The sequence below is a fragment of the Balaenoptera ricei genome, chromosome 2 (genome assembly GCF_028023285.1).
Source record: "Balaenoptera ricei isolate mBalRic1 chromosome 2, mBalRic1.hap2, whole genome shotgun sequence".
In the NCBI taxonomy this organism is placed as follows: domain Eukaryota; kingdom Metazoa; phylum Chordata; class Mammalia; order Artiodactyla; family Balaenopteridae; genus Balaenoptera; species Balaenoptera ricei.
In genome coordinates this window covers 67327350-67344562 of record NC_082640.1, presented here as the reverse complement: position 1 = coordinate 67344562, position 17213 = coordinate 67327350, and the positions used below count along the sequence as shown (strand labels likewise).

The following is a 17213-nucleotide window of genomic DNA, read 5'->3' as shown; positions in this document are numbered from 1 at the left end:
AGGATGTTTGAGGTTTTTTCCACCTTTCTTTTCATGGAAATATATACTTTCCCATAAACTTGGATGACAGTAGTATGTTTGTGAAGCACTCTAAGCTTTTGAGGGTGAAAAGTTTCCTACTGCTCAAGACCTACTATTAACTGCCTCCAAATGGCTCCACGATTGTTGCAATCTCCAATTTGCTCTGATGCTCTTAATAGTCTGAAGGCCTTGGAATCTTTGTTCCCACCAAGAAATGATTTCTTCTACATTCTTTCGGTGCAGCATCGCTTGAATTTTAGATGTAGCCATTATAGCTACAAATCTGTTGTTCCTTGCTCTTTAGGTAATGTTAGTGCCTGATGTGAGTTTTTAGATATCTGCCCAGGAGTAGGAGTAGACTAAACTACTCTCAACACTTTTGTATTAGCTATCTATTGCTGCATAACAAGTGATGCCAAAAGGAAATGGCTTAAAACAATAGACGAGTAACCTTAAACTAACACAACATTGTATATCAACTATACTTCAATAAAAGAAAAAAAAAAACCAGACAGGTATTATCTCACACAGTTTCTGTGTGGAATTTGGGAGAGGCTTAGCTGGGTGGTCCCGGCTCATGAAGTTATGTCAAGGTGTTGGCCTGGGGCTGTAGGCATCTGAAGGCTTAACTGGAGCTGGACTGAGGTTTCCAAGATGGCTCACTCACACAACTGTTAGCTGGAGGCCTAAGTTTCTTGCCATGTGGGCCTCTGCTTGAACGTCCTTAAGGCATGGCAGCTGGCTTTGTCCAGAGTAAGTGATCAAAGAGAGAAACTAAGGAGGAAGCTGCAATACCTCTTACGACCTAGTCTTAGAAGTCATACACTGTCACTTCTGCCATATTCTCTTTGCTAGAAGTGAATCACTCACTAGGTCAATCCCATACTCAAGGGGAAGAGAATTAAGCTCCACCTCTTGAAGGGAGATGTATCAAAAGTTTTGTGGACATATTTATAAACCACTACAACCCTCTTGATTTCCCCCTTTTGTAACTGGGTATCTTCAAAATAAACGAAACTCAGAGGTTTAGCGTGTGGTCAGCAAATGGACAGATGAATACTGTTCCCTCAATCTTGGGGTAATTCATGCAGAATTTCAGCCTTCTAACCTAACCAAATAGGTGCTCCTCCAAAACTTGAAAAGGGTGGAGTGGAGGTTGGGTCTGAGAGAGCCAGATTTCTTCTTGCAGATTCTCCAACGATACTGTTTTCTATGCCCCTCATGAATATGCAGCGGCCAGGAGGAAGCTTTCCCCAGCACATGCTCAGAGAGGGGGACACCAGTAAGGATGGAAGGGCTAGAAAGGAACAGGGATAGAAGCGTTGGATTGTACTTACCTGGACTAACAGGTTAGACACAGGCAGCAGATGGTAAGACCTGAATAAGAAGTTAGCTGGTTCTGTTCTGCTGCTGGTTGGCGAAGACCAGCCACAGATGCTGAGTGAGAGTGTGGCTATGTGTAGATGTCGGTCCTGGGATTAAGGAAGCGTCAGAGCCTCCTGCTGAAATCATCTGCAGCACCACTGAGAGATGTACAGGATCCACGGGTAGAATTCTAGGCTTGGATCCTGAAAACAGAAACCATGGTAGTTCTGGCTCCTTGGCAGCTCTTAACATACAATGTGCTGAAGGGTGTACTTGGTACCAGATGGAGAGGTTGCGAGGACAGAGCATGACTGTCAGGCCACAGAGTGAAGCGTCGTGCCATAAAGACAGATGGTGAGAGGGGTGCCCCCGTCTGTGGTGGCTTACTGCCTTTTTGGTATTCTTCCTGCCTGTGTACTCTTCACATTGGGCCTCTTCAGGAGCTTCTATTTCCAAAGCATTTTAATTTAGAAGTCAAATGTGAGTGTTCCAACCTCCAGTCCAGGCTAAGAGTGCTTCATAGCTTTTCTGTTTTCTCACATTTAGAGACACCCAGGTTTCTAATACACTGATTAATAAGGGAGTCATAGAATAGTATAATTTGTGAAACCGGGCATTGGAGAGGAGTTGCCACATAAGGAGAGAGTGGAGTCAAGAATAGAGTTTTCTTTCCAGTACATTCCTGCCATTAAGATACCAGTGCAAGAGGAGAGGAGGTGGGAAACAGAAAATACACAGATTTATATTTCAAGCTATAGATCTACTATATATGTCATTACCCTACTAAAGACATTCAGGGGCTCTGCTGCTACCTGGTACCACCTTAGATGCAGGTGAGAGGGGCCTACCTTTAAGGGGCTCTGCTCTGGCCCTTCTCCAGCTGCACTCCTACGTGGGACGGGAATCCATCAAACCAAAGGAATATGCCCACCTGAAGCTGACTTCACCCCTTCAGACCTTGCTCCAGGTACTGGAAGCCAAAATTCTTTACCCCAATGACCATGAGCCCACTTCCAGGGCCTCTGTGGGCTTCCCCCCTAGAGCCTGAAATATAAACTCCTGGACTTGTGGAGTGGCTAAGAAATTATAGTTTTGTAGAGGGAAAAGTGGGAATGGAGCTTGGACATGTGGGCTGGGGTACCCATAGAGTGGGGGGTGAACTGGCTGTGGGAAGAAAAGGGCAGAAGACTGCTCTGTGTGTGGGCCAGCTCTCTCTGTTCCAAGCAGGGAACTCTGAAAAGTCCCAGAACCCTAAGTTTGAACCTGGCCTTCCAAGTTGTTAGGAAAATTTGTCAAAGTGAAAGGATATATTTTTTAACTTCACAGTTTGTTAGCTTGTTTTATAACTTTTACATAATATTTAGACATTTGATATGTGGAACTCCATGTGTAGCCTTTTGTGGGCCCTACAAATGCTAGGGTTGGCTCTGGCTTCCCATTTGATACAGAATCAAGTTGAATCAACTTGGCCTGGTTTTTTTTTTTTTTTTTTTTTTTATTATTTATTTATTTATTTATTTATCTTTTGGCTTGTGTTGGGTCTTCGTTTCTGTGCGAGGGCTTCCTCTAGCTGCGGCAAGTGGGGGCCACTCTTCATCGCGGTGCGCAGGCCTCACTATCGTGGCCTTTCGCTGCGGAGCACAGGCTCCAGACGCGCAGGCTCAGTAGTTGTGGCTCACGGGCCTAGTTGCACTGCGGCATGTGGGATCTTCCCAGACCAGGGCTCGAACCCGTGTTCCCTGCATTAGCAGGCAGATTCTCAACCACTGCGCCACCGGGGAAGCCCCTGGCCTGGTTTTTAAGGCCTTTAACTATGGGTTCTTCTCTAAACTTACCTTTTACTGCTCTTCTGCAGGAATCCTCTGTAGACCAATCTGGTGAATCCATAGCCAGGCTCGGCCTACATCCTTTCCTCTGTGCTCAGGTTCACTCTATTTTTTTCTCTGAAAAGCCTCTGTTTCTGCTCTGCATTTGTATGGGCCAACTACTGTTTTAAGACCCAGCCTCATAATCATGTCTCCTCCCTCTGGATTCTTCTAACAGCTTTGTCTGAGCAACTTATTGACACTCAAAGTGTGGAACCATGTGTGGAAACCATTTTTCTTATTACGCACAAGGCATGGCTATAAGATAAGGAGATGCCAATATGCAACAGTTTTCGAATGAGGAAAGAGGATTAAAAAAACAAAAAAATCAGAAGAGTAGCTAGAGAATCTGGAGAAAGTAGTTAGGCAGGTACCAAAGGAGGAGATGGCTGGCATTGTCAGAAGGCTGCAATATGGTCATTGGGAAAGATCCCCCAAAATAGAAAGAGGAAAGAGGTCTTTTGTGGTCACTGAGAGATCAGCCCGTTGTGTGGGTGTAAGCAGCATTGCAGTGGGGAAAATAAGAGATGAGAAAGTAAAGACAGCAAATACAGTTTCATGTCTCTTAAGCACTGATTCTGAGAAGAAAGGAGGTAGAGTAGTTTGAAAGGGTGGAGGAGGTTAGTTGTTTTGTTCTGTTCAAAGCATGGAGGAGACTGTGTTTGTGAGAGAAAAGAGCTAGATTAGAGGGGAAAATTGATAACAAGGAAACGATAGTTGATTCATCAAAATCTGGGAATGGCTGTGATCCAGTGCACAGGTGCAGGGATTAACCTTGATGAGGAGAAAGGACACTTCTTGCAGTGGGACAAGGAACGAATGAAGGCTATAGGATAGGCATAATAATGAAGAGACTGGGCTTAAGGGTGAAAAAAGTTGGCTGTCATTGTACAGGAAAGGCTAGGAAAGCCCGAATTTTCTGGAGTGGGTTCAGATTTCATACATAGTTGGCCACCATATCTGTGGATTCAACCAATCATGGTATTCAGGAAAAAAAGTTCCAGAAAGTTCTAAAAAGTTGCACCAGCAACTATTTACATAGTATTTACATTGTATTAGGTATTATAAATAATCCAGAGATGATTTAAAGGATATGGGAGGTAGGTTATATGCAAATACTACAGCCATTTTACATAAGGGAATTGAGCATCCACTATTTTAGTATCTGCAGGGGTCCTGGAACCAATACCCCAGGATACTGAGAGAGGACTGTATTTAAATATCACATTCTTCAGTCATTCCTTTTACATTTATTCAGTGCCCTGCGTGTGCCAGACACTGGGGTCCACAGAGATACAACTTTTCATTTAATTTCGGAACTTGTTATAATGGTGACTGAGATTTACTTTTTACTCTTCTAGAAGGCTTTCAGTAGAAATAAACACGAGTCAGAAGGGTGTCCTTTGTCAGACCAGACGTCCCTAGTAGGGGTTGGGAAAACACCGGCATCTCAACAATGGCGCCCTGTTTGAGGTGGAGAGGGAGGAGAGGCCCCGATGGGGGTAAAACCGGTTTAGACCTGGGTAACCCGAGGAGGGTGCGCCTTCAACCAGGAAGAGGTGAACCTCTTGAGCACTTCAGGCCGCGCGGTAACCGAGGGTAACAGCGCCCCAGTCCACGGCGGTGTGAAAACCACCTTCTTCCCTAACCAGGTATATCTACGGAGGCTGACCAGGACCAGACACAAGCCAAAACTCTCCATCCAAGATACCTTCCCTCTGCCCCTGACTACTTAACGTCACTGCTCCTTTTGCCTAGTTTATTGATGAGGGGCGACGGAAAAGAGAAGCGGTAGGCGAATCACCTTTCCTATTTTACGATTGGTAATATTAGGCTCCAAGTCCCGCCTCCTGCCCCGCCGCAGACAGGCTCTCGCGGTTGTCACTCGATCCTCTGCCACCGCCCCTCGCCGTGGCCCCGCCCCTCGCTGTGGCTAGAATCTCGCGGGAAGAGCGGTGGGCACGGCTGTGGCTCCGTCTCCCGGCTGCGCGCGGAGCGGGAGGGCTCTCCTCACAGAAGCGCTTCCTCGCGGAGGGGTTGGAGCTGCGGCAGACGCAGGCCTGGGCAGCCCCTTCTCTGCCGCCTCCTTCTCTTCCTGAGGGCTCCCCGGTCCTCTTGCCCTCCGACGCTACCCAGGTGAGGAAGCCCGGAGCTCGTCTTCGCTGAGGAGCGGTCGGGGAGCGGGGACACGGAGCAGCCGGGGCAGGCGGGCTCCCGACGGGGGCGGCTCCGCGGGCAGCGCGGCGCTGCCTGGTGGGCGCGAGGCTTGGAGGGGTTCGTGAGTGCGGGGGTCGAGGAGGCGGCGGGATGGGATCCGGGTGCGGGCGCCCAAGGGCGGTGTAGCGGGTGCCAGGGCTCCTCGGGGTGAGGAGGCGGTTTAATGGGGGTCCGGGGTTTTTTCCGGCTTGGGGGGGGGGTTGGTGGCTGGCAGCGTATTGGGTCCCGGGTCTTCGGGGTCGAAGGAGATTTATCAGGATCTTTCGGTTCCTTGAGGTGGTATAGCGCGGTTCCGGGACAAGGGGTCCTTTTATCGCGGTGTCAGGCTCTTTGGGGGCAGAGGATTCAGTTTAGCAAGGTCCTAGGTCTCTGAAGGGGCAGATCCATGGGGTCTTGGGGGTCCTTTGAGCGAGAGTGGGCGTCTCGTTTCGCCTTCCTGGGATAAAGAAGCAGTGTATTGGGGATCCGTCTGTTTATCGGGGTCTCCGGGCGAGAGGGCGATGTATCTGCGTCCTGCAGGGGCCAGGACCGCCTTGGTGGGCTGCTGGGGGTGGAAGGGTTTACAGCGGAGACCAGCGTCTTTATTGGGGTTTCTGCTTTGCCCAGAGGGGGGCGGTAACTTGGCAGGGCCTCCAGTCTTTTCGGGGGCGACTGGGCGAGTTAGCGGGTCCCCGGGAGATCTCGAAGGGAGGGCGCGGCTCTGCAGGCGCTGGGTCGGCTCGGGGCGGGAAGGGGACTCTGGTGACATCCCGAGCCAGCCTAGTACACAGTCTGTGGCTGGTCAGCATCCTGGAACAAATGTCTTTCTAAATGAGATTTACTCAATGCTCAGTTGAAGGATTGATCCGTGTTGTTGCCTAGTTGGAGAAATAGTGGGTTTGTTCTGCAGTTTTCTTCTCTCTGTCCCGGGATCCCTGTGGAGGCGTGCTGGGCTCCCTGCTCTGGGAGCGGGAGAGTGGCAGGCAGCACCTTAAGTGGGCATGTAGACTGTAGATTCTTAAGGAGGCGAGTGTCCTCCGCGTCAGCGTGGAAGCCGCTGAGGATAGGGAAGGCTGTGAGGTTTTGGCTTCCTTTCCTAGGTGGTCTGCTTTGCTGATCCTGCATTATTAGGTCTGTCCTGAAGTCTTGCCCGAGTGTTAGGCAGTCAAGCAGTGCTGGGAAGTGTGTTCTGGCTTCTCTCTGCCCTTTGAAAAGCATTTGTGGAGAGAGGTAACTTCAAGTTCAGCTTCCAAATAACGCATTGGAATTCGAAGTTCCAAAGCTAGAGCTCTGCAGAAGCGTCATTTGAGACCTGTAAGCATGGCTAACAGCTCTTTTAGAGAATCCTGCTTAACAGTTTTATTGTAAAGGTACAGTTAGTCTTGACTCCTATGCAGAGTCGTTGGTAACTAGCCCAGACGTAGGTGGAATTCAAATAAAATGACCTGTGTATATGTGTATGTGGGGGTTTTTTTGTTTTTGTTTTTTTATGTTTAAGTCAGAAAGTCTGTTCCTTTGCTTGACAGTTCTCCTGGTTAGATAGCTCCTTTATCATAGAGGCCTGTAAATGAAGTCTGATGTGGCAGGCAGTGGAACCTGTACTCACAGTAATCTGTAATTTGGGATAAACAGACAAATTTGAGTGTGCCGAAGCAGAGAACTTTGCCTGCCTCATTCTTTTTCTTAGTGACAGTTTTTTTTTTTTAATGACATTTCTTTTGATCTTAGAACCAGAAACATTAGTGATAATCTACTTAATACTTGACTTTTGTAATCATTTTAAAAAACAAGGGAATTTTGCATAGCAATGCATAACTCTCTGAAAAGCTTAAGTTTTTTTGGTTTTTGTTTTGGTTATAAATTCCTGATCAAACCAAAATGCCTGATTGACTTTTATAAGATAGTTTTGACTATCAAAACTGATCAGTTGAGCAGACATTTGATTGGAACCACAGCCAAAAAAACTCTAAGCAGATCTTTTTTCCTTATTATTTTTGAAAGCCAATGAAAAATTAAGCAGATGTCAGTAACTTTTTAAAAAGCAGCTTTCATAATTTCTAAGTAAACATACTGATCAGTCAAAAAATATTTGATTGTCTGCTAAGTGTCACAGCATGGAGGCACAATGATTCCAGCTCTCATGAAACCTATATCAAGAGAGAGAGAAAGACAACAAGTAAATAAAATAAATACATAAAATAATTGAGATGCTGATAAGGAAGAAATAAACAGGATAGTTGGGGTTTTGCTCACTTAAAAAAAAATAACCTCTGAATGATAATATAATTGATGTCTGTCATGTTAACCAGAAACCAGGCAAGATAACGATCTACCTTCTGAATTAATAAAGATTAAATTATGATCAGTAGAGTTTGAGTGTTAAATATATTTTGACTCTGAGGATTAGCACCTTCTGTAATATAAGCATAAAAAAAGTCTGTAAGGATAAATATCAGACTTTTAAGTGTTCGGGGGATTCTTCAGGAGAGAGTTGCAAAGGCATGGAAGAGAGTTATTAATTATTAATATATGCTTTTATACTATTTGAATTTATTTCGGTGAGCAGACATTACTTAAGGGTAAATTAGAGAAGTCTAAAAATTAAAATTTTGGTCACTATGCAAATTTGTGAAATGTACTGTATTTATAAGGCATTTTGTCAGTGTTGCCACTTCTACTGTGTGTACTAGTGAAGGAAAAATGTATTTCAAGTATGTAAAATTATAGGAATGGGATGGGGAGAGGAGCACAACAGAATAAGTAAAAGACTGAGGCCCAAGTTAAATCTTAGAACATGGTAAAGATGTTGGATCTTTAATTATACAAAGGTAAATTAATCTTAGGCCTTTCTTATTTCAAATTTGTTTCCCGAGTTTGAAAAAGGAAGTTTTTAGACTCCCTAGAGAAGAATAGGTTGTGTTTTTGTGGCGGGGCAGGAGGTGTTTTTATTGTGGCACAGATTTCAGGATGGGATTTCTTTTTGTCAGACATATGGACACCTAATAGTTGTTTTTCTTGTGAGGCATATGAAACAAAAATAGTTTTATAGTTCATTATTACACTGCTGAAAATGACAATACCAGTGTCTTTTGGATTATCATTCAAAATTCTGAAATTATAAATGTGACGTACTAAGCCAGTTTCTAGAAAGGAAATCATAAGACATGAATTCCAGTCTTAACTGTGCTGCTAACCATCTGACCTTGGATGATTCCTTAGTCTCTCAGGGCCTCAGTTTCCGTATATATAAAATTAAAGAAAGAGAAGTCCCTGTCAGTAATCAATATAAACTCCAATTCCAAGGTTTTTATTACATAGGTTTTTATGTTGCAGATCTACAGTATTATATGTACAAAAAGGGATAGATGCCCTAAGAGTAGCTAGTTCTCAGGGTACAACTAGTTCCATGTAATTTTTATATATCATACCTAATTGTAGAGCCTCTTCTATTTTAAGATATATAGGAAATATTTAATTCAAGAATATACATTCATGAAGGTAAATGATTTCCTTTTGGCAATTTAGCTTTATCTGTTAAAGCATTATTATTTTTGCTTCTGATCCCTGGTTCTGTAATAGAGTATTTATATGATAATGTAATGTCCTTATTTAACTCTGTGTGTAGAATGAGGTCTCTAGTGGTTGACCCCCTTTAATCTATCCTTTACACTGCTGCCAATGTGATTTTTCTAAAATGCAAATATGTTCAGTGCTTTTTTCTTAAAACCCATACTTCTCCCTTACCTACAGTATTTAGTTCTATGGTTACAAGGCCCTTCATCATCGGGCTCATCTCCTGCATTTCTCCCACCATACGTCTCAAGCTCCAACTGTACTAGTAACATCAGTTTACTGAAAGAGCCATACTTTTTCCTGACTCAGAGCCTTCTTATATATTCTCCCTGCTGCTTAGAATGCCTTTCCTTCTCCTGTCTTACTGACAGAGTCTAGTGATTTTTCAAGATACAACTTAAGCGCTATCTGCTTTTTGAATCTTCTGTGTGCTCTGGTCCTCGCTCTTCCAGCCCCACTAGGTTATTCACTCTCTGTATCTTGTTCATTCATTCTCTTATGTTCGTTAGTATGCTGTAATTATGTATGTCTCTCTCTTCCTGGACTCAAAAGCCGATGTATATTTGTCTTATTACTTATTGAATATCTATTGCTTATACAGTTGGCTCTCATTACAGATTTGAACTCTCAGTGCCAAGATTAATATCTTCATAATGTCTCAGTTAAGCCCAAATCTCAGTCTTGTCCTATTTTTCTAAAACGCTGGGCTTTCTAAATTATCTTATTCTCTTGCCCCTATGACCACAAACTGACATTAGATCTGTAGTTCTTATCCTCATGTTTAAGAAAAGAGACTATGAGCACTGTAGGAGTTAGGGGTTACTCTGTTAAACTTGCAGAAAAGTCATGCAGAATTTTGAGGCAACCACTAATCCCTGTATCTAAAGTTGTTAGCAGAGTTATGAACTAGTTTGAGTATTTCAGATCTTAGACATCAGTGATTTGGTAGATATTTTACCTTGGCTGCTTTCTGTATGGGAAATGATTGTTGCCAGTGTGTATGGGATTTTATATTGGCTTAATAGTTGCTTTACATACATTACCTTTAATTCTCGAAACAAATCCTGCAAATATAGTAACTTTCTCAGGGTTATTTATCTACTAAGAAGCAGGCTATGTAGATCCAGGTCTGTCTTACTCCAGATTCTATGCTTTTTCAAAATACTACACTGCTTTCTGAATGTGAGTTCTTATTAGTGTATTTAAAATTATTAATAGATATTTTATTCATTTTATAAATTGAAGAAGTAGATTGTGAGGTTTATCCATTCAGCTTTTTCAAAAAAAGCTAAAGTAGAGGATTTGAGATTGATTGGACTTTAGAAACCACTTAATCCAACTCCTACATTTAGCATATGAGGGAACTGACATACACAAGAATAGTTACATGACTTGCTCAAGATCATACAGCTTTGTAGTTGGTTAAGATTTGTTGTTGTTATTAAGCTAGTTATGACCATTGGTGTTGTAAAACCATTATTTGAAAGGAAACCAGGTGCCTGATGTTCCCCCCAGGAAAAAAGCCTAGAGTGGCTTTTAGAAAAGTGATGTTGAGGATCTCAGAGTCTTAAGGACATGGCTCAGAGAAAATCCAGACTCTGGATCATGACACATGGAGACGCCTCAGTGCCTCTTCACTCACGTAGCTCCCTAGTCTTGGTTTCTTTCCTTCCTCTTTTTTCTTTTTAAAAATCTATTCACAGTTTACTAATCTTCTGCCTGCTAAAGTTATTAGCAGCAGCCTGACCAGTAACCATTTACATGCCAGCCATGGACTAACTAACAGTGATACAAAAAAGCATAAAATCTAGTCACTGCCTGAAGAGGCTCAGTTTATTGGGAGTGGGAGGCAGTAAGTATTTAATTGCAAGGCAGTATATAAAGATGCCATGAGTGATTCAGCTCCAGGAGCTCAGAAGATAAAGGTGAATGTGGACTGGGCTAGTGGCTGCAGAATTTTCTATGTAGAAAAGATTTGATTTAAGTTAGTCTTTAAATGAGGAATTGGAAGGAAAGACTGGGGAAAAGAATATCTGGCTGTGTGTGTGTGTGTGTGTATTTTTTTTTAATCTAACCCTTGTTCACTTCCCTTTAGCCGCAGTGGCCTCCTTGCTGTTTTAGAAGGCCTGGAACATGTTCTTCCAGATATCTGTATGTCTCCCTCCCGTCCTTCTTTCAGTTCTGAATTAAAGTATCACCCCTTTCTGAAAGGCCTTTACTGATACCTTGTTTAAAATTACAGCATCCCTCCTATACATACTCTTCCTATCCCTCTTCCCTGCTTTGTTTCTTTTTTTGTGCTTTTCTGCAGTCCAACACACTGCTTTTATTATCTTTCTAACCCTACTATAATGTAAGATCCATGAGAGCAGGGATTTTTACCCATTTTATTCAGTGCTATATCCCCAGCACCCAGGGGATACAAAGTAGATGCTCACATTTTACCTTTTACAAAGTAGGTACTCACATTTTTGTTACATGAATAAGACAATCGAACTTTAAAACACAAACTTGAAGATTGTTTGATCTAACCTCTCTCCTTCCTTCCTTCCTTGCTGGCTGGCGTGGAGGACGAGGAACTTTCTCTTCTATTTAAAAAAAATTTTGTTTCTAGGACTTAAATTGTATACAGTGCAGAAATCATAAACAGCTCAATGAATTTCTACATATGTAAGCATGTGATCACCAACCACGCCAAGATATAGAACACTTCTAGGACCTCAGCATCCTTCCTTACTCTCTGCTAGTCAGTACTTCCCAAAGGTAACCACTATTCTGACCGCCATCACAGTAGATTAGTTTTGCTTTTTCTTAAACTTCATATATTGGGTTGGCCAAAAGTTTCGTTCAGTTTTTTCCGTAAGATGGCTCTAGTAGCACTTAGCTGTCTTTAACTTCATTTGAAACAATTTTGTTAGATTTTATGTGACAGCTGTATATCAGCATGCCTTTAAAGACATCAGGATTGGTGAATTTTTGTGTAACCATTTTAATACTGAAGATGGAAGAAAAAAAAGCCAACATTTTTGGCCTATTATGCTTTATTATTTCAAGAAAGGTAAAAACACAACTGAAACACACAAAAAAAGATTTGTGCAGTGTATGTAGAAGGTGCTGTGACTGATCGAACATGTCAGAAGTGGTTTGTGAAGTTTCGTGCTGGAGATTTCTCACTGGACGATGCTCCACGATCAGGTAGACCAGTTGAAGTTGATAGCGATCAAATTGAGACATTAATTGAGAACAGTCAACGTTATCCCACGCGGGAGATAGCCAACGTACTCAAAATATCCAAATCAAGTATTGAAAATCACTGCACCAGCTTGGTTATGTTCATCGCTTTGATGTTTGGGTTCCACATAAGTTAAGCAAAGAAAACCTTCTTGACTGTATTTCCACATACGGTTCTCTACTTAATGAAAACGTTCCGTTTTTAAAACAAATTGTGATGGGCAATGAAAAGTGGATACTGTACAATAATGTGGAATGGAAGAGATAGTGGGACAAGCGAAATGAACCACCACCAACCACACCAAAGGCCGGTTTTCATCCAAAGAAGGTGATGTTGTATATTTGGTGGGATTGGAAGGGAGTCCTCTATTATGAGCTCCTTCCGGAAAACCAAACGATTAATTCCAACAAGTACGGCTCCCAGTTAGACCAACTGAAAGCAGCACTCGATGAAAAGCGTCCAGAATTAGTCAACAGAAAAGGCATAATCTTCCATCAGCATAATACAAGACTGCATGTTTCTTTGATGACCAGGCAAAAACTGTTACAGCTTGGCTGGGAGGTTCTGATTTATCCGCCGTATTCACCAGACATTGCACCTTCGGATTTCCATTTATTTCAGTCTTTACAAAATTCTCTTAATGGAAAAAATTTCAATTCCCTGGAAGACTGTAAAAGGCACCTGGCACAGTTCTTTGCTCAAAAAGCTGGAAAGTTTTGGGAAGATGGAATTATGAAGTTGCCTGAAAAATGGCAGAAGGTAGTGGAACAAAAGGGTGAATAGGTTGTTCTATAAAGTTCTTGGTGAAAATGTAAAATGTGTCTTTTAGTTTTACTTAAAAACTGAAGGCACTTTTTGGCCAACCCAATAAATGGAATCAAATCAATTTTTAAGTTAGCAGAAGTTCATTTTTTCATTGCTGTATAGTATTCCATTGTGTGAGGATATATTTTTTATTGTACTATTTATAGACATTTGGGCCATTTCCAGGCTTTAGCTCTTAGGAACAAAGCTGCTAAGAACAATTTTGTACCTGTCTTTTCGTGGGCATAAAGATTCATTTCTTGGCTAAAAAACTAGAAGTTAACCTCATCTTCATATAGATATAGATATATAGATACATATACATAATTCTTAATTCCATGTGGTCCTTAGCACATGATAGATGATCATTAAATGATTGAAGATAAATTATTAACTAATCATGTACTGTGAGATTATCTCAAACTTATTAAAAATATTGGAGAACAGCTTCTGGTCCGTGCTTTTGTTCATATATCTGACTTAAAACATGTAGCACTTAACTTTATCCAGGCTATACACATTTCTCTTTCCTCTTGATTAGCCTCTTTTTTTAAAATCATGTTCTTTATTAGTTGGTGCCCCTTCTCCAGAAGATGGGAGAAATATGTCCAGAAAAGAGGAAATTCAAATTAATTCATTTTAAGGTGTGAATTTCAGAACTGGTTGGCTCTTTTTCTATATTTTCCCAACTTAAAAAAGTCATTTCTTTTTGACAGTTTGGTTCTACTGTACATTATATATATTTGTTACTATTCTGTACAGTTTGAAATCATTTATACCAATGCATAAGTTATGTTTTGGGATATGTCAAGCAAAGGCTTTCTTTGATGGTCTTAAGAAATTTTAGAAATGGCTTTACTTGGTGAAGAATGCAAATGAGAACCCCTACAATGATAGAAGAAATCATGAGAAATATTTTTCTAATTCTGGAAAAGTTTTCAGTTCCCTTTTGAAGTGATTTCTAAGCTAAGACTTGAAAGATGAGTAGGAAACAAGGTGGATGAGATGCCCGGTAAAAGCACTGTAGGTGGGGAGCTGTCTTTGCAGAGAGAGAGCAGGGCAGATTTGGGAATCTGCAGGCAATTCAGGAGGGCTAGAGCAGTGGTTTTCAAGCTGTAATGTGAATATGAATCTCCTGGTAGGAGTGGGGCTCATGAGTTTGGAGTTCTAACATGTTCACAGGTGGTAGAGATGTCGCTGGTTCAAGGATCACACTTTGCAAACCACTGGGCCAGAGCATAGGAAGCAAGTGAGAGGAAGGAGTGGGGAGTGAAAGCAAGGACCATATCATGGAGGATCTTACAACCAATGTAAGGAATTTGGATTTAAGGCAGTGGTAACCCACTGAAGGGTGCTAAGCAGAATAGTGACCTTGTGAGATTTGTGATTTTCGAGGGGGCAGTAGTGGTGGAAATAATCTTTAGGGGTAAACTCCATCTACATTTGAAACTGTACCGATTAATGTCTGAGCAATGATAGTTTACCCATTCATTAATAATGTTTTTCCCAGTGGCAGATTCAGTTCATTTAAAGGAAAAGTTTGGTTATGTTTATTAATTTAGATGTTATATGTTAGTTTAATCTTTTTTTTCTTCCAGGGATATTATTGCTCATTATATAATAAGTATTATTACAATTTAACTCATAATTACATTTTTAAAAAATTTTTTATTTTTGGCTGTGTTGGGTCTTCGTTTCCGTGTGAGGGCTTTTTTCTCTAGTTGTGGCGAGCGGGGGCCACTCTTCATCGCGGTGCGCGGGCCTCTCACTGTCGCGGCCTCTCTTGTTGCGGAGCACAAGCTCCAGACGCGCAGGCTTAGTAGTTGTGGCTCACGGGCCTAGTTGCTCCGCGGCATGTGGGATCTTCCCAGACCAGGGCTCGAACCCGTGTCCCCTGCATTGGCAGGCAGATTCTCAACCACTGCGCCACCAGAGAAGCCCCCATAATTACATTTTTAACCCTGTTTGATGGGATTTAATTTTTGTCCATGTTGTACCATATGATAGTTCAAAGTCTTCTTTTTTATTGTATTGATTAAAAAATAAGCTAGCTGGTAGTGCTTATTATACAGTAGGAATGATCTTAATGATACATAATAATTTGAGTTAGTTTGTCACCAGCTTTTGTAAATGTTATTAATTAGAAGGCTTTAATTTATTTCAGCTGTTTAAATATCACATCAGTTTTCCAATATTATAAACTTAGGAATGTGTGTGTAGCTTGTTTTTCCCCCTTATTTTATAAGTTCTAGGAACTCATTTTAAATACGTGGAGAAATACTAAAGACAAAGATCTAATGCCTCAGCTCAAATATAAGCATTGCTAACATTATGGTACACATTCTTCCTCCTTCCATGAATATATTTATTCATTTGTATACTGCTTATTCTCCCACCATGAATTTATATCATAAAGATTTTCGTACTTTGTCAAAATTGTTTCAAAACCGAATTTTTAATAGCAGCATAATATTCTGTTGAATGGATGTGTAATGATTTAACCATTTCCAATTACTGAATATTGTTTTCCTCTGCAGGTAACACTTGAAGAAAATCTTTGTGCATAAATATTTCTCCATACTTGATTATTTTCTTAGGATAGGAATAAAAATGTTGAGTCAAAAGGTAAGATCTTAAAAAAGTTAGGTATTGCCACATTACTTTCTAGAAAGGTTATGCCCCTTTACATGCCAATATCAGTATTAGTTTTAAAAACCTTTTCTAGGGAATTCCCTGGTTATCCAGTGGTTAAGCCTCCACTCTTCCACTGCAGTGGGCACGGGTTTGATCCCTGGTCGGGGAACTAAGATCCTGCATGCTGTGCGGCACAACCAAAAAAATTAATTAAAAAATTTAAAAAAGAACCCTTTTCTAATTTAATAAGCAAAAATGATCTGACTTTAATTTGTATTTCTTTGATTATAACTGAAGAGCATTGCAAAAATTTTTTTAAAAGTTACATATTAAAAGAAAAGATTTTTAAAAGAATACCATATGCATTATGTTATAAGGTAAAATGTTTTAACTGGAACTAATGTTTTGTTATTGTAGTTTTTTCTTTTAATAAATTAATTTCTTGAATAGTTATTAAAAAAACTGACAAAATTCAAAGACCCAAACAGTTGCCCTAGAGGCAACTACTGTTACCAGTTTCTTATATGTACTTCCAAAGATATTGTAAATCATGTGTGTGTGTGCCAAAACATTAGACGAATTATGGAGAACATTCATTAAAATACTGTCTAGTTCAGTTGTGGCATTGTGTACTAAACTGTGTACTAAAAATTGGAAAGGGTCTAAAAATGATTAGTATCTGGCTACTGGCCCAGAAGGAAGAAAAGCAGGGTCTGGCAGCATTTGGCAGTAATTTTCTATAAGACAAGTGGCCTTAGCTCTTTTTATTATTGGATCGATTCTTTGACAATAGCACTTCTGTTTATAGTACCGATTCTGTAGTTCTATTCCAAAAAGGAAAGCCAAGTTTTTGAAAATTAGTTGATGCCTGAAAGAAACTCTTTAAAGTACAAAAGCTATTTGGAGGTGTTTAGGAACAAGATACTTTCTTCTTAGGTATTTTAGGATTTCTTTGGCAAGTACAGTTGTATCAGAATTTTCATGACTTTGTTGCTTAACAGAGAAAGTTTGAGCTTGAATAATTATAAATGAAATTCATCATTTCCCTAAACTCTTGTTTACCTAATTCAAAAACCAATCAGCCATGATATAAAATATTTTAAAACATTTTTAAAAGATTTTCATGCTAATAATATAGTAGTAACTTGTCTCATACAATCAAAGATCTTTTTGAGCTTGACTTGGAGGCCACTGCTAAATAAGTAATTTGAACAGTAAGAGTCAGAGGTTTTAATTGGATTCTACAGAGCTTTAATGCTTTAGGGAAAAGATATTTGCTTTGGGGATAGATTTTTCTTTTTAAGCCCATGTTTCCAAAGATAAAATTTGGGGATGACTATTGTTTACTGAATACTAACTCTGTGTGGCCCAGGATAAGTTAGGGGTATTATGAGAGTTCCTATTTGCTGGAATTCATGTCTCCTATTCCAGATTAATTATAGGGCTGTAAAGGCTGCTAAAGAATTTGCACCTAATAGTGGTTGGTAATCTATGAGTAGTTTTAAGAAAGAATTTACCAGAGG

The 17213-nt window shown here is 40.8% G+C and overlaps 1 protein-coding gene across 4 annotated transcripts in view; it reads left to right on the top strand.

Moving 5' to 3' along the window:
• Nucleotides 1–17213, top strand: part of GLCE (glucuronic acid epimerase) — a 201020-nt gene that overhangs the window by 52193 nt on the left and 131614 nt on the right. For 2 of the 4 annotated variants that reach the window (XM_059912898.1, XM_059912899.1), the window contains exon 1: nucleotides 5207–5387. The exons of the other annotated variants lie outside the window; for them this stretch is intronic. The gene's annotated coding sequence lies outside the window, so the exon portion shown is untranslated. Of the gene's footprint in view, nucleotides 1–5206; nucleotides 5388–17213 lie in introns of those variants that run through there. 4 annotated transcript variants of the gene reach the window in all.